The 18,515-nt window shown below is 41.4% G+C and overlaps 1 long non-coding RNA gene across 1 annotated transcript; it reads left to right on the top strand.

Annotated features, from left to right (window-relative positions):
- The first annotated feature begins 224 nt into the window (after positions 1-224).
- LOC138891226 (uncharacterized) lies at positions 225-18,420 on the top strand. Its single transcript, XR_011407583.1, has 3 exons — positions 225-445; positions 1,413-1,756; positions 13,085-18,420. It is a non-coding gene; the product is annotated as an uncharacterized lncRNA (long non-coding RNA).
- Positions 18,421-18,515: the final 95 nt, after the last annotated feature.

Genomic DNA, 18,515 nt, shown 5'->3' on the forward strand with positions numbered 1-18,515 from the left:
ACATGACATTTAGTGAAATCATGTCTCCTATGAATAGTCCATGAAAGATCACTCTCGCGTGCGGACAGCACTACTTAAGTCAAATAATTAATTATCCTACATGTCTGCACGTCCTAGACTATGAATTTTTTGGTGGGTGTCACGTATCCTCAACCTAATATATCATTCATACCACTATACATAGACAAGAGTAGAGTAATCAGACAAACCAAATTAACCTAAAATGAAGACAAGTTCTACTATCATTGCGTTGCTCTTTCTGAACTCCTTCCTCGTAGCTGTCACTGCTGGACTAATATCGGATGCCTTGTCTTTTGATTACTATCATCGGAGGTGTCCGAATCTCGAGAGAATTGTGCACCAAAATGTCAAGAAATGGGTCACCAGGGATTATACACTTGCTGCTGCCCTCATGAGGTTTCATTTCCATGACTGCTCCGTTAGGGTAAGTCTTCCTACTTAATCACTCTGTTTTGCTTTATCTTTTTACAAGTTCTTTTTAATTGTAGATGTTTATATGTATATATATATATATATATATATATATATATATATATATATAAAGAAAAACATCACCTTAATATTTAAACTTGAATAATTTAATGTATTTATATTCTTAAAAACTGCAAATTGTATAGAAACGGAAATAATTGGGTTATATGGGTTCATGTGAGTAGAAATGGCACCACTAGCTATTTAGAAATTAGTCAGTCCGTCCTGAATTTCAGTTTTTCAGTTCAAATTTTCAGGACAAAATTGTCTTGAATTTACCTGAATTTAAGAATTTAGTTTAAAATTTCAGAACAAAATAAGTATTGACTAATCTTAAAATAGCATACCTGAAAATGCTATCTGTGCACTTGCCCCTTCATGTGAATCCAGTAATTTTCGCTCGCACCTTGTGTTTGTATTAAAATATTCACAAAATATATAAGAATATTTAGTTTGGAACTCAATCAGGTCTTTCGACTAATATTATATATTAACTTGATATCACTATAGAAATCCATAAACTTCAAAGTTTGGATCTTTCTGCCGAAATAAAAATATCGCATATTGGAACCTAGGAAAGTTAAAACTTAACGTCAAGATGAAAAGTCGGGTGCAAACAGCAACACTATTTCATGTTTTTATGGTAATTATCCGACAATTTTTGAAAATTTTCTATCACTACTATAATTGATAATGCCCTAGTATTCACCAGTTAGCTTATTCTGGAACAGTTTAGGTGTGTATATAATCCAATTTTCTCTTTACAATTTGGAACAAGCTTAATGTTCTTTGAGTTGGAAAATAAGAAAGACATGCTCAACCGATTTTGCCAATAATGACATAGATGGTGTAAAATCTTATAAAGTTGTGTAATTGGCATTTTTGTTTCCCCATGAATCATACCTGTTAATCTATGGTAGGGATGTGATGCTTCAATACTATTAGACCACAAAGGAAGTGAGAGGAAAGCCAAGGCAAGCAAGTCATTAAAGGGGGTATGAAGTGATTGATGACATCAAAAGAGAAGTGGAGAAGAAGTGCCCAAAGACAGTGTCATGTGCTTATATTCTAACAGCGGCTGCAAGAGATGCCACAATTGCAGTAGGAGGTCCGTTCTGGATGGTGCCTTATGGCAGGAAAGATGGCCGAGTTTCCTATGCCAATGAAGCTGATTTGGTTCCAATGGGCCGTGAGAAGATTACTGATTTGCTCGAATTCTACCAGCCTAAGGGATTGAACATTCTTGACTTGGTTGTCCTCTCAGGTCAGTCTCAATTATCACTTTCACTTCCTACTTAGTTGGAAAATCTGACTGTACCCATGTCCATGATTGAGGATCATCCTTATTATTATTAGGAATTTCATCTTTTCATCAAACAAAAAAAATCAATAATAACAACAACAAATCCAGTATCATCCATAAAATGGGGTCCGGTGAAGGTAGAATGTTCAATTCCGACAGAACCTAAGCTCAAGAAAAATAAATAAAAAGGAATAAAAAACAACAAGCAGTAATGACGGCAAGATAAAAAATTAACAAGGCTAATACGGAAATACGAGGCTAAAAAACAACAAGATAAGATGATAGAATAGCCGAAGCTAAAGAGATAACATATAATAAAAGAAACCTGCGGATAATCAGATACAAAAATATGAGACTAATACTAATACTATCGGCATGAAAAAGAGACACGCATACCGACCGACTAATCTTCTATCCTAATTCTCAAAATCCACTCCCCCTTCTCAAGGGTTACATCCTCGGTGAGTTGCAGATGCGTCATGTCCTGCCTAATCATCTCCCCAATATTTCTTAGGCCTACCTCTACCTCTCCTCAGCCCCACTATGACCAACCTCTCACATCTCCTCACCTGGGCATTTATGCACCTCCTCTTCACATGCCCGTACTATCTCATCTTCCCACCTTGTCCCATATATCTTTATTCCTAATCTTATCTCTCCTAGTATGCCCACACATCCATTTCGATATTTTGCTACATTTAGATTCTGGATATGGGTGTTCTCGACAGGCCAACACTTGCCCATACAACATAGTCGGTCTAACTACCATCCTGTATAACTTACTTTTAAGTCTTGATGGTACATTCTTAGCATACAAACCCCAGATGCAAGCCTCAACTACATCTACTCAACATCAATCTGATGTGTGACATCCTTGTCAATCCCCCAATATCTTGGATTATAGACCTGAGGTACTTGAAGCTTTCTCTCTTCGGGATGACATACGAATCAAGTCTCACTTCCATGTCTGATTCCTCATTCGCGCCGCTGAATTTGCATTCCAAGTACTTTGTTTTAGTCCTACTCAACTTGAAACCTTTTGACTTCAGGGTCTATCTCCAAACCTCCAGCCTCACGTTAATACTACCTCGCGTCTCGTCAATCAGTACTATGCCATCCGCAAATAACATTCATCATGACACCTCCCTTTGAATGTTGCGCGTTAGAACATCTATTGCCAAGGCCAAAAACAAAAAATCATACACTAATAATCATATAGCAAACAATTCTATTGTTATATTAATTTAGTCATTAACTAGAGATATCTTAATAAAATGGGTAACCTGGTGCACTAAGCTTCCGCTATGAGCGGGGCTAGAGGAAGGGCCGGACCACAAGGATTTATTGTACATAGCCTTACCTTACATTTTTGCAAGAGGCTGTTTTCACGGCTCGAACTCGTGACCTCCTGATTACATGGCTGTAACTTTATCAATTACGCCAAAGCTCCCCTTCAAACAAAGATATCTTAATGTATTTCCTAAATAATGCTTTTCTATTCATTTCTTGTGTAATGGAGTATTTTAATTTCTACGCTTTATCACTTGTCACTCCGATATTCTCACACCATTCATTTGTCAATTGAAGCTCGAGTTGCAATGCGACTCGGAGACTGGACCCAAAATAGTTGAAACAACAAACGACCAAGGGCGAGAAATAAAAACCATCATCATTCGCCCATGCAGGCACAAAAAAATTTGAGGGTCAATTGAAGCTTGAGTCGCAACGCGACTCGGAGACTGAACCCAAAATACTGGAAACAATAAACGCCCGGGGGTGAGAAATAAAAATGATTATCATCCGCTCATGCAGGCACAAGAGACTGGGGGTATGGTAAGCTTGAGTCAAGGTCGGGCTCAAAGATTGAGCCTAAACAGTTGGGAAAAGCACAGAGGCCCCAATGCCTACTTACGACAAAAGTCGGGCTTAAAAGCCTCCAGGCCTGCCTAATTAGCTCCGGACCTACGAGGTTCCTGTCAAACACCGAAACCAGCCCGCCTGGTCAAAATCAATGCAGAAAGGTATATGAAAGAGATAAAGCTTCAAATTTTCCCTTGTTTTATATACGCGAAAGGCGCGCTCTCCATCTACAAACATGTTCTGCAGATATCAAATACAAAATTGAAAAATGATGGAATCTATGCTCCGCTCCAAAAGGCTACGGCCTACCAGCCCCAGATTCGCTCTCCGAGATGTCAGCAAGATGTAACCGAGCATCGCTCTCGTCCTCCCTTGCACGAGCCAATTCCCTTGAGAGAACGAAGCCCCTAGCGCCGACCTCCTAGAGTACCTCTCTGTGGGATCTATAACGAACATATTCTTCGATCCTCTTCTCACAATCGAGGGCCCGTTTCAACTCAGCCTAGGCGTCAGCAGCATTTTTCATATGAATCGCCATCTCCTGATCAGCCTTGGTTCGACTCAACGATGCTTCAGCCCGAGCATCGGTTATCTCAGCCCTGACCTTTGAGAGATGGGTCTCGAGTTTTGCGATCACATCTGCTTGAACTGAAGCATTTTCACAAGCCAAACAGAGTTGGACCTCGAAGGCGGGAACCTTGGCTGAGGCCCTTTTCTCCTCTAAAGCTTGAGCTTGCACCTGAGTCCTTAGTTCACCGCAAACATTCCTGACGATGTCGGCTTCACCCTTAAGGTATTCCAAGGCCTCCGTCTTTTTCAGCAACTAAGATAGGAAAAAGGGGTTAACCTTAAGAGTCAAAAGGAGCGAAGCGCGTACTAAAAAGGGTTACATGCTCCATCAAGTAGCTCTCGTAATTAAAGCTCTGGTACGCCTCATATTGTCAATGCATCAATTCAACCTCCTTCTCCTCGCTAAGGAGCTTAAAGGACTCACCCTCGTCCAGAGCTTCCCAAAGACTGGACCCTTGACGGAACAGTTTAGACCTGAGCATATCAAAGACCTGCAAAAGAAAAGCTCAATAAAGAACGAAAGACGCGAAATATCGGGATAACTGCGCCGAAACTCACCATGAAGTGAAGCCGGTGGACTTCCTCGAAGGTGAGCACATTCCTGTTGGTCCTGCTCCTTCGGCCCCGGGAGAGTCAACTTCGGGCAAAGCATATTCACTCAGAGGAACCACCATCCTGGAATCAAACACTCCAGGGACAGCAGGCTCGGGTGATGCCACCTCATCAAAGGTACGTGCCCGTTGAGCCCCATTAAAAGCTCCACAACACTGCAGGTACAAATCCCATTTATCGCCATCGTCCCTCAGCTCGGAAGCAGATGACTCCTTCCCCTCTTTAGAAGAGCAATGCCTCATCCCAAGGAACCGCCCAGTACCTACAGCGGCAAAGCCGATACAAAATAAAGGGGAAAATGTCATCTCAAATATACGAAGGCAAAGATAGCGTGCGCGCATACCTTGGTATCTCGCTCCCCATCTGATACGTAATACAGCTCGCCACCTACGCTCATCGCAGGTTGAATGGGTCACCAACCTCCGGACCCAGCCGGGCAGATCGAGAACTTCGCCCGGCGTCCATGAAGTTGCTGTAAAAAGGGAGAAACACAATTAGTCAACCAACTTTTTGCTATAAGGAAAATCTGAAAAACGCCAGACACTTGACTCACGTGCGTAATTCCATCCCTCAGGAAATGGCATGAGCTCCACGAGGATGATATCAGCCACCTGGACCCAGACAGACCAACCGGCCCCACTCACGATCCCTATCTTCTTCGTCATCGACAACAAAGGGCATGGACGAACGGCACCGCAATGTTAGCAGGCCTTGGTGATGAAAAGGCCGGTACAGCCTGACGAGGTGACTGAGCGTGAATTCAAGCCCAGCCTTCTCCGCAAAGGACCTCATCATCAGCACTACTCGCCAAAATGACGGATGTATCTGCGCCAAAGTAACCTGATACTTCAAGCAAAAATCAAGCACGACCCTATCAAGGGGGCCAAATGCGAAAGGATATAGGTATACGCTCAAGAATCCATCAGCAGAGTCCGTAATGCTCTCATTCGGGGAAAGAACCTACAACGTTATCCCCTCGCTCCATCTATAGTATCTCCTCACCATCTCCAGATGTTCCTCTTTTATCAAAGACATGATCTTCAGAGTGAACTCCTGTGGATCCTGAGCGCCGAGAGTGGCACTCCCCAATCCCTGGCGGGCCGGCCTCGAAGTAGTTGTCATGGCTATAGTAGAATCGATAGACTAAAGCAAGAACGTGCACCAACGCTTTTTGCGCCTGAAGAAATGAAGAACCCTATGCCAAGGCGGAAGAGTAGCTATCTAAAATAGTGAGTCATTTTGAAGAAGTCTAAGACTCCCCACATATATGCGGGAAACAGCGACGATTCACCTATTCGGAGTGAGCCCCGGGAAGCGTTCAACGCCATCACTCGACTCAAGGCGGTACCCGATCTAATGGTTCCCTTTTCTAAAAGAAAAATAAGTATGTGAAGCTCCGATTACGAAGGCTCCGGGAAGGTTCGAGGCGGAGCCTGAGTACAGGAAACCCCTCAACAGAAGTCTATCCCCTATGATTTAAAAAGCTATATGCATCAAGTTCAAAAGAGAACCCCAGGTACCCAAAACTGACCTTCACTCAGGTTACCATTCTCGTAAACTCCAAAACTCAGCGTATTATCTCCATGCAACTCGGAGGGCTTGACAGCCCGAACCTATCGGATCAATTCGGGCTTGGTTCGAGGTATGACGATGGGCTCGGAAAAGAGCCACATCAATTAGTAGAGGAACGGAAAGGACGCTCGCATCCGAGTTAGATATCAGCAGTCAGCAACAAAGGAAAACATTCAACGGCCTCGAAGGGCACGAGACCATGTAATAATAAGGCAAGAATCGAAAGCATAAGTTAAGGAAGTATATTCATATTCATAAAAATCCATGTACAACAGCCCTCGAGGGGTCCTTACATACAACTACAAAAGCCTACAAAGGATGCACGCGTGAAGTAAAAGCCTAGAGACCGATCTGCCTTTGAAGGTCCACCTCCTAAAACGGGCGCCTCCAGACGCACATCCTCAGAAGACTCATCCAGGCCTTCCACACTGATATCCCCTAGGGATAGGGCAAGAAGCAGGGAAGGATTAAAAAATGCCATAGCTTACCGAAGCTCGAGGACCCTCGCTGGCTAAGAGAACCTTGGAGAGACAGCGGACCAAACAAGCTTCGGTCCCGCTTGCACGGCTACTTAGAGCCCACTTAATGGAACATCTAGACATGCAAGCCCCTAGCTCGGGGCAAAGCATCTCATTGAGCCGGGATATGAAGGTAAGCAACGGTGTATAATATGAGCCCCCTTTTGAGTAGCGGTATGTAATCCGAGGAGCTTTTTGCGAGCAAGGAAAGTTGACCCTCATATGTCATCATCTCGAGCAAACAGCAGCAAACATAACAACGACCACAGCAGCGATAGGACAGCTCGGGCATGCTCGATAAAGGGAAACTCCAGCAACAGGCCACAATATCGCCTGCAGGAGCTCTGCCAAATGGCCTTGGGGCCATGAGACCCAAACATGATGTTCAAGGATGGAGGAAAATGATAAGAATAAATGGGTAAATAAGCCAACGGAAGCATTGGGATAGAAAAATTAGCGCCAAGGCACCCCCATTTATAGGGGTAATGACACGATCATCGAGGCTTTGGAAGATTGACCAGCAGATGCAATTACTACGCTCTTGAGAAACCGAATTGATGGCGGTACACTCACCTTGGAGAACGGGAATAGACAACGCGTTAAATAATGTCGAAATGCACAAGTCCACGGGGCACCCCAGTTGCCACAGAAGCTCGCGCCACAGGTTACATCATTGGTATGATGTAACCAAAAGAAGCTCGAGGATTCAGGTGTCAGAATCATTTCCCATCGCTTCGTTCTAGAAAACGCGGAGACTATATGTATGCGGAAAAATCAGAGGACTTTATTTCTTGCTATCAAGCCACTTCGGAAGAATGCCTCGAGACACCGAGGACGTGAAGCCACGATCAAGTTCCCTCCCTCGGGGCTCGACTCGAAGAAGATGGAAGATGATGCTAGAATAAAAGGGGATGTTCCCTTGGCACACGGATAAGTCTGACTGGGCCGGCCTATCCGGAGCCTACGCCAAAGTGTCACGTCTAGCCGTCACGTCTCCATGCTTTACAATTAATGTCCATGTATTGTAGCCGGGTTCCCCTCCTATATAAAAGGAACACACACCACCTTGTAAAGGGCTGATGTTGCTCCAACTATTTCTCTACAAGATCAATAATATCTCTCTCTCTTCTCTCTAACTCGCTTGCTCTCACTGGCTCGAGGGCACTTTAGTATTTATTCACTTTCTTACTTGTTCTTTATTTATCGCTTGGCCTTGGCCATATAGAGCTTTGTTTGATCATAATCTAACTATTATCCCATTCATGACTATCCCCGATAGCTTGAGATCGAGCCCGGGTATCGACCCCGAGGTCCTTCATCGGCCAGTCCGAAGCCAGGGCAGTAAGCCCCTCGGTCTAATTATTGCTTCATTTTAGCTCTCATTTCATCGTTAAACTTCATATTCTTAGCATCGTCTGCTCATACAACTAGCATAAAAATAGATTACGTATTTTTAGAATCTCATCTTCAAATTTAATTGTTGTTACCATTTTCACGGTAAACATCGTTACCATTTTCACGGTAAATATGAAGGTTTATTGTTAAATTGGTTTGGTTTTTATCTTAAAATGAAAATATTGATTGGTTTTGGTAGTGTGTTGGCTTGCCTAGTACCACGATAGGCTCTATCATGACACATTTAGTTTTGGGTCATGACAAGTTGGTATCAGAGCCTAGATTACATATGTCTCACGAGTCATGAGCAAGTTTAGTAGAGTCTCGCGGATCGATACAGAGACGTTTGTACTTATCTTCGAGAGGCTACAGAACCTTTAGGAAATTCCACATTCTTGAATTCTTATCGTGCGACATTGATTCAGCTGAAATGTAACTCCTTGAATTCCTTCCACACATTCGTGTGCGTGTATGAGCGCATCGACAGCTTGTCATTCCCTGAACGAGGGACGAGATGTGATTTCTATGTGTTGATGTTGGGCCAGTTTGGAGGACTTGAGGTCGGGCTTTGCCTGTAGCTTGAGCACTGAGGTGTTGATTGTGTGAGCATGTGCTTTTAGATTTATGTGTTCGGTAATGTCCCTATTAGTGGAAGTGATGGTTGGATGGCTACGTGATGAGTATGATATGATTGCGAGATGTGTTCATATGATTTGTGTATACGGATAAAATCGGAGAGCCCGATTTTATGATGGTTATTACATCCCATAGCCCGTCATCAGAAGGCCCGAGGCCTAGTTCGAGGCTTGACCCCGAGGGTTCCCTATGCTAGACCTCGGGGCAGAGCAAATCGATAGCTATGATGAACGAGTGGGAGATTCCCAAGGCATAGCTATGATGGAGTTAATACGCATAAAATAAAGTACCTTTCAAAAGGAATAAAACCACACGGTACATATCGTGGTGTTTTGCCTCCCATCTACCATTTGACAGGTCTCGCCACTTACGCCCATCGTAGGTCGAGCGAGCTGCCAGCTTCCAATTCCAATCCGCCAGGCCGGGAACCTCGTATGGCATCCATGGGTTTGCTGTAAAATGGAAAAGGAAAACATTTTTACAGAGTTCTCCTCCACCATAAACAAAAATAATGAAAACACAAGTGTACCACTTACGGGTGAAATTCCATTTCTCAGGAAATCCACGGGGATAATATCGACAGTCTGCAGTTAGACAAATCTATTCATCCACTCTCGGTCCCTATTTTCTTCATCATCCGCAACAAAGGGCGTGGTGGATCGACATCGTAAAGCTATCAGGCCTCGGTAATGAAAGGGCTGATACAATCTGATGAGATAGCTAAGGGTGAACTCAAGCCCGACTTCCTCAGCAAAGAACCTCATCAACAATACTATCCTCCAAAACAACGGGTGAACCTGTGCCAGGGTAGCCCGATATGTTCAACAGAAGTCAAACACGACTCTATCAAGAGGGCCCAACGTGAAGGGGTAACTGCATACGTTCAACAACCCCTCTACATGAGCCATGATGTTCTTTTCCAGGGAAGATACCTTTAGTACCACCTTTTCTCTCCATCTGCAGTCTCTCCGCACTACCTCGAGGTGTCCCTCTCCTATTGATGAAGTGAACCTCGATCCATGCTCCCAATGGACCTCAACATTGGGAGGTAAAAAAAGGGCCCTCCTCGAGCTAAAACATCTCGAGGTGAGATCGCCTAACACCGGTGATGTACCACTGACCGAGCGAGAAGCAGAGGCGGTACTCTTCTCTTCTTGGTGAGCGGGTTTTGGCGTAGCTGCCATAACTATGGTAAATCAAGAGAAGGGAAATGAAAACTTAGGCGAAAGTTTTGAGTTAAAATGATGAAAGAACTGGCACGAGGAAGGAGAACTCGATAAAAATGATGGCTGCTCAAAGTAGCGAAACCCCCAAATAAAGGGAGAGCAAACTCCTATATAGAGCAAGCGGTGACTGTCTGCCTACTTTAAAGGCCAACTAATTCTAACTAGGCCATTAACACTTTTGGGGAAGTATACTGGAAAGACCATCTCGGTCATCTCGTGATCATGTCATACGAATGACATTGTCGTACAACGTTCGAGGGGTCAGAGATTCCTTTGTCAACCTAGCCTCGAGATGGTGCCCGATCTCAAGGATCTCCACTATCGCAAAGATGAGCTCTAAGAAGCCATCAATACCAATATAGCCTCAAGATTGTGCCAGATCTCGAGGATCTCTATTCATATAAAATTGGGCTCTAAGGAGCCATCAAAGCTAGTCAAGCCTTGAGATGGTGCCCGATCTCGAGGATCTCTATTACTATAACTATGAGCTCTAAGGAGCTGTCCACATAAACCTAGCCTCGAGGTGGTATCCTATCTAAAGAATTTCAGCTATTACAAGTGCGAGTCTTTTACCCGATCCTTCACCCCCGGGCCACCTAAGACCAAGTCAGTTCTCACTCGAGAATTATTCATAAAGCCTCAGGGCTATCTCTACTTCGAGCTTGAACCGATGCCTGCTCGACTACTAAGCCCAAGGGCTACCCGAGTTTGAGTCAATTCCCACTTGAGGGCCACCTGAGTTTGAATGCATCCGCGCTCAGGAAATCTCTATAACGCCTTAAGGCTATCTTCATTTTAAACTCAAGGCCAATTTTTGCTCAGTTGGAGGCCACCCGAGTGCAAACAAACTTTGACCCGGGGACTATTTGTAAAGGCCTAAAGGTTATCTTTATTTTCAAATGATCAAGCAGGCTCTCACTCGAGGACTAACAGCAAGGCCTAACAAGGCTAAGCCTCACTCCAAAGAGAATCGGGACCCCGCTTTCACTCAACTCGAACTCAGATGCTCTGGCAACCTAGGTTCGTATAGGATCAATCCAGGCTTGGCCCAAAGGTTGACAAGGAATTTTAAAGAACATTGTATCAACCACTCGAGAACCAAAGGAATTCCTATTCTGAGTCCAGTATTAGGATCGATCGATAAAGAAACATGCTTGGGTTTTTTCATAAACACAGGCAAAAGGGAATCCAACACAAGTCGAAAGCAAACTGAAGAAACTTTTTTATTAATTAAACGACTATTAAAAAATCCCACGAGGGGTCCTCACATAGAAACAAAGAAGCAGAAAATAGCAGTCTAAAAGCCTAGTCTACTTTCGGAGGTACAACCTCTGAAGTGACATCTGCGAGAACCGTTTCCTCATGGACCCCATTTCGATCTCCCAAACAACATCTTCGAGAATCTCCTCCGAAGCAGAAAAAGATGAGGAAGAGGTTGTAGCCTATCAAAGAGCAAAAGCTTTCAACAAGCGGGGAAAATTGTGGCTTGGTGAAAATTTTGGTGAGTATGGGTCTCGTCGGCGATACTATTGGGAAGCCACTTCTTGAGACATTGCACCGATGTGGTATGCAAAAGTTAGTAGATGGCACCAACTCATTCCATGGAAAGCAAAATGAGTGAAGCGCCACACTAGGTTGAAGTTAAGGGAGATGAGCAGCAGTTTATTGTCCACATATCTTCTAATACGGGGATAATTCGAAGCCCCCCTCTCATTTTTTCGGGCCAACAACAATAACAACAACAATAAAAAAACCTGTACGATCCCACTCAGTGGGGAAAAGATATAAAAAGGAACCATGGCATAACTGGCAAAACCGCTGGCATGTGACCTTACGGTCACAAGCTTGAACCATGGAAGCTAGATTTTGGATGAGGATGAAGAGAAGAAAAGGGTTAAAGTCTATTAAAGAATGGTTGGGTTGAATTTTGGTTCAAGTAACCTTCCATTTATAGAAAGGCAGTATCGCAACCGACGGCGCAATAAGCGCCTTTGGGAAATGTATCGACAGGCGCAATCAATGCTTTTTGGGAAAATAAACTGGCGATACATTGAATGCTTCTAGAAAGATGGACTGATGGGACATTTCAGTTATCACAAAATCTTACATCATAATCATGATGTCATCATGAGAGCCTCGAGGAGATCGATGTCAAAATCGTTTCTTATCATTTTACTCTAGGAAATGCGGGGACTTTCTGTATAAGGCTAAAATTGGAGAGCCTGATTTTGTGTTATTACATCCCATAGCCTGTCTTCAGAAGGCCTAAGTCCTAGTTCAAGGCTCGACCCCGAGGGTTCCCTATTCTTGGCCTCGGGGCAAAGCAAATCGGTGGCTATGATGAATGAGTGGGAGATTCCCAAGGCACGTGATTAAACCTGACCAAGTCTATTAAGCTAGTGCAAGCCTATACCGTGGCATTAAATGGATGTACCTGCCACATATCTTTGTAATAAATGCATCTGTACCATGATGGTATTCTCCCTCCTATATAAAGGGGACCCTTTTTATTTTTTGCACACATGATATTCAGTACAACAACAAGAACATTCTCCATTATCTCTACTTTGATTTATTGCTTACATTTATTGTGTTTCATTGATTATCCTTCATTTATTACTCATCATTGATCATAAAGAGCCCTCATTAAATCTCTCAGAACTATTAGTTCTTCATCAATCGGCTCTAGTCGAGCTCATTAGCTTAACCCCGAGGCCCGGTATAGGCGAGTTTGAGGCCCCGATCCTCGACTAATCAGTTTACTTAGCGTTCTATTTTCAAACTCTTATCTTATTTTCTAGTCTCACACTTAATATCTACTACCTAACAACTAGTATAAAAATAAATCATGTATTTTTAGAACCATAAAATCAAATCTAATTATTATTACCATTTTCTAGGTAAACAGTTTGAACGTAATGAGAAGGGTCTACTTGAGGGTAGAAAGAACTATTTGGTGTTTGATTTCCTTCTTGATTTGATGTGGGGAGTGAAGTAGATTTCATGTCATGATATGAGTTCAGACTCGAGAAGATTAAGTGATTTTGTGATGTTTATGACGGTGGAAGGGTATGAAGAGATGTTAGTTTGAGGTGAAGTAGGTGGGTTTTCTCCTATGGGGTGTCCTGAGGGTGTGTGATCCCTATGTTGTTTTTTGGGAGTCCTCTTTTTCTAGTGAAATATGTGTGTTGCAATTTAAGTTTGAATCGCTTATGAGAGTAGGTTTGACTGTTACGAGGGTAAATGCTAGATTTTCAGATGGTTTGATGTACTAGATGGTTTTTGTTGCACGAGCTTATGAAGGACTTAGTTTAATCTCACTACGGTATTATGGCAGTAGTAGAGTTTGGGCACCTTGAGTTTCTGTGTGTTTTGACCTATGGCTTTGAGCCAAGTGGGGGAGTCTGCTATTGATGAGTTCATTGCGCGGCTAAGTGTTGTATTAGTTTTAGTTTGACGTATACTGGTGAATCGGTTATGACTTGTAGAGGTTGAGATCGAGGATGACTCGAGTAAAGGAAATTTTAGATAAGGGTAGTGTTATGTTTTATGGGTATATGAGAAACATTGGATGAATTAGTTGTTGTTGTAAGGGATGTAACAGGTATGGAGTAGGATATCACTCGACTGCTTAGAAGGATGGGTTACTTCCTTAGATGTTGTTGTGCTAATGGGACAGGTTGTTCAGTTCATTTGATCAGCTAATTGATACCTGAGTATAGTGGATGACTCTCGAGAATGATTCTAATGGATTCAAGCTTTATATGTAACAAGTGGGGATCTTAAGGATGTGTAATGGGCTAGAAGCTAAGGTTTACATTGGATTTTGTCAAGACTTATGGCATTTCTATTTCATTATGGAGTCTATATATAAGTATCAAGGTTAAGGTAATGGCTTTAGATTCGCAGGAAGCCTCTTTAGGGTAAGTATTTTGAATATGGTAATTTCGAGGATATTTAAGAGAGTATTCGGTAGTTTATGAGCCTTAGATGGTAGGTTTTTATGCTTGGGTCCAGCAGGGTGAGTTTGGATTGAGGACGGTGGAGTTATGGCAAGGAGAAGTATCAATTCAAAGGTAATTCAGAAGGAACTTGGATGAATAGGATAGCTTAGTAGTAGGTCGGATCAGCATGGTGAGGGATATGATTAGTTCTTTGGGTTCTTAGGAGGTAATGAGTATCTACAGGTGTTTCGTGGCAATGATCTTGGGTTTTTGGTGACCTACGTAGCTTGGTTGAGTTAGAATGATTTAGTCCTGACGTTTGGTTTTGTGCAAAAGGGATTCAGAGAGTTCTTGATGATTTCTACTATGGTTGGAAATGCATATTTTCTACTGGCGTGAGGAGCATGTGATGTATAGTGATTTTTCTCCTAGATGAGATCAAATGGGAAGTTCTTGGCTAGTTGAGTACTTAGTTTCTTGTGTCTCGGAGTGGATTATGAAGTTCTCATATTTAAGTCCTATATTAGTTATAGTTTGCATATGGTTCATGTAATATTGGAGCATGAAGGTAAAGCACATAATCTAATACATGAGTATTAGATACATGGTAATAAAACACGATAAAACAACAAAGGCAGTAAGCAAAAATAATGAAGCAGTAAACTAGGCTATGAAAATAATGAGCAGTAACGAAAGGAGTAAGGGAGAGAGGACTGGACTCTGATGGTTGGGCCTCAATAAAGTAGACCCAGCAATTGAGAGGCGCGGCTATAGCTGAGTGGATTGTTCAAAAAAATGCAGCAAAGCTGGTTTGGGCCTGAATTCCTTAAGAACTCAGCAGGCCCAAATGAATACATGCACAAAAAAGAAAGAAGGTCATTAGAAGTATATCAAATATTCAAAACATATATGACATGTACATAAATAGACCATTGGAACAAGTGGTTAATAAATACTATGGGAAATTATATTAATGTTGTGGTTCTGCTTAGCACATAATTCACATTGAAAACCTTTCATTGTCATTAAACATTAAACCCCCAAAGAACTAAATGTGTCAATGAATTAAGGGCTAAGAAGGAAGTTCTACTCAAGGTCGATGCTCCCTTTGAATCCCCTGACACTTCATCCCAAGGGACTTAAGGCCTAGAGCAATGCTTGTGTCGGGGAGGGCAACCCAACCACGAGTCAAACTCCACTCCCAAATACCCTTAAACACTAACAACATGTTTTCCTTACAGGTTTAAATGCCAATGAGGTCCTTTTAATGTAAACTAGGTGTTATAGCATTACCTACCATAAAATATATACTTTCCCTCCTAACATAAGAACATATAGTCTACATTGGATACCAAACAAACATATATCACATGAATTTTAAAGATCTGACTTTGAAACACATAAAGGTGACAAACAGAAGCATCAGAAGCATACTACAAAAGTTTGAATTTTAGAACAAAACAATATTCCAAGGAAAGGCAAAGCTATATAGCAACAACTCAACAAATACAGAGGTTCTTCTTTCTAGCAAACTTAGTGTGAACGGGTTGGTTTGCTTTTAGCACAGACCTAGGTTGATACTACTATTTTAACACCTTTAAAATAAATCAGCAATGAAAATTCAGGTAACACAGTCATGACTAATCATTTATAGAGTTTATCAAAGATATCCATGACAAGATCAACTTTCTCAATAGGTCCACATATTTATAGATTAAAACATGGAATCCCTAAGAAGTTATATAGAGTCATACTCCTAATGATATTAGCTTCAAGCAAAGCATCATGTTGAGATAGCATCAGCAAAGATCCTTAAAAGATTTTAGGGGCCGGATTTGGTTTTAAAATAAACAGTAGAGAAAGGACTAGAGTGGTTCTGGACATAGATTAAAGACAACCTTAAAGGCTTGGAGACAGGAGGTATGATACCAAGTAAGTTTTAGATTGAGCATGCAGCTGAAAGTGTTGACTAATCAAGAAAACAACCAAGTTTACCCTAACAAGTTATCAGTCTTTTATAACAAAGATAAGAAACAGGATCATGATTGTGTATTGAGGAAAGATAACTTAGTTTTTAACAAATGTGTACAACAGAATTACTGGGAGAAGAAAAGAAAGTTTAATTCAAACATGATTAGGTCAACAAAAGCAATAGAAACTAGACAAAATAATAGACCATAGTGGCAACTCCGAAAGAGTTTAACAAACATAAGTAGAGAAGAAAACATTAAAACACTCAGAGTTAAGCTTAAGGTTAAAGGACAGAGGATATAAACTAAAACACCTTCAGATTCATCTCAGTCATGGTTATCAAATAATAAGCTCAACTTCAAGACTCACAAACTACAGAGATGCACTGTAGATCAATGAATAGTTATGAAGTTCAGATGAACGTGAACACATAATAACTAAAACATGTAGACTGTCGTGAACTTAGGAACAAAGATCAGTAGGAATCAATTAGTAGTTTAATCAAAGGAGATGAACAAAAGAGAAGGATGAGAGATGTGTTGACCTTTTTGAGAGCAGCAAACCAAATGAAGGCTCTTTCTTAATTGCTTAAGACCCCAAGAACCTCAAGTTTGAACCAGCGACAATACTCAGCAAACGGAAAAAAAAAAGTACAGTAAGAAAACCTAGGCTTTGAACCCTAAATTTCTTAGATGATTGATAGCGTTTGTGTTTGCATTTATTTCTCCTCAGTGTTAGGTAGTAAGTAGTGTCAGGTAAGAGCATTGAAGGCTCCTATTTATAGTGCCATTTAAGGCTCTAACGTTTCAAAGGATTCAAATCAGATAGTGGAAGATGACAATAGTCGAGTGATGATAGAAAAGGCAGAGATAAAATTAGAGAACATAGAGGGAAAAATAGTGGAGCTTACCTGAGAGGAGAGAAGTCAACTGTTGAGGGCAAAATCCATGGGGAAAGAGCCCTAATGTCCAGAGGTCACTTCGGTTGACCTCTTGACCAAGAATAATCATGATAACCCCGAGAAACATTCATGCATACCATAGATTTAAAAAAACAGAGGAGGGTTTCAGAGATTTGAACTTTGCACGATTTGGTCTAGGGTTTATGAATTTGGGATTTTGAATCTCTATCAACGAGAATGGAAAGAAAACAACTTTTGCCATAGCCTAGAGAGAAAATGGTTGATTTTCTAAGTTTGATTTGAAAGAAACGACGGAATGGTATTTTAATTTCAAAGACCCAGGTTCTGGCATTTTAGATTTGGCAAACAAAAGGGAAAGGTCAGCAGGATTTGTGGGTAATGAATCAGGAAAGGACGATTTCCTAAGGGTTTCCTGACCTTGCACAGATTTATGCAAGGTTTTTTTGATTGATTATTCATGGTGGTCAGAGAGAACGAAGAGGAAAGAGGAAAACGGAGGTGGCTATGAGATATACAAATGAATTAGGGTTTGAGATATTAGACCGGTTGGTCTCTAGGTTAAAAAGGTAGGGAAAGATCTGGGCTGTTAATGTTTTAGATCAACGGTCCTAATATTTTTTGATTAAAACATTTTAAATGAAGGAATATGAGGATCGTTAGATCTCTGGGTTTGGACGGCATCTTTTACCAGTGTAGACGACTCCCAGTGATAAGTAAATCATCCACCTAGATTAGGATAGTCACCATTTCAGCCTGTTGCTTCTTAGTAAGAAAGGAATGATCAAAGGAACTTTATTGATATCCACTATTAATTAATTATTCAGTTAGCTTTATATTCAATTGTCTTGAGGCTTGTTTAAGCCTTAAAGGCATTACAGAAGTCTACACAGTTTTTTCTCCCCTTATTTATGAAACCCCTAGAGTAAACTCATGTATACTTCTTCATACAAATCACCTCATGTATACCCACTAAGGTAACAAAGTAGTGTTTTCTATCATAGGTAAAAATCCTATGAGGAACCCACACATCCATATGAATAAGCTTAAAAACACTATTAATTCTACTACAAGTAGAAGGAGACTTCAGTCTAATTTGCTTAACTAAAGAAAATACTTCATCATCATGTTGTACTCTGATATCTACTTTATTCTTTAGGGAGGAAATATGATTCATTGCATTTATTGATGGATGCCCAAGTCTCATCTACCACAAAAATTGAATCTTTTGTATCTCTAGTAATAGCCCCCGCTATCGGTGTTCCTCTCATATGTATTATGTATCTCTTACCAACCCTATCACCTACCATTGTAAAAACCCTATAGTACATAGAATTCAGGGAAGAAAAGTGCACAAAAATGTACTTCCTTGGTCAATTTGGAGACACAAAATTAGTAGAAATTTAAAGCCTGAAACATTTAAGACATCCCTCAACATCTGATTGTCTAATGTAGAAGCATTCCCTATATGTGTTATTTTACATCTATTACCTACTG

The sequence above is a fragment of the Nicotiana sylvestris genome, chromosome 5, assembly GCF_000393655.2.
Source record: "Nicotiana sylvestris chromosome 5, ASM39365v2, whole genome shotgun sequence".
In the NCBI taxonomy this organism is placed as follows: Eukaryota; Viridiplantae; Streptophyta; class Magnoliopsida; order Solanales; family Solanaceae; genus Nicotiana; species Nicotiana sylvestris.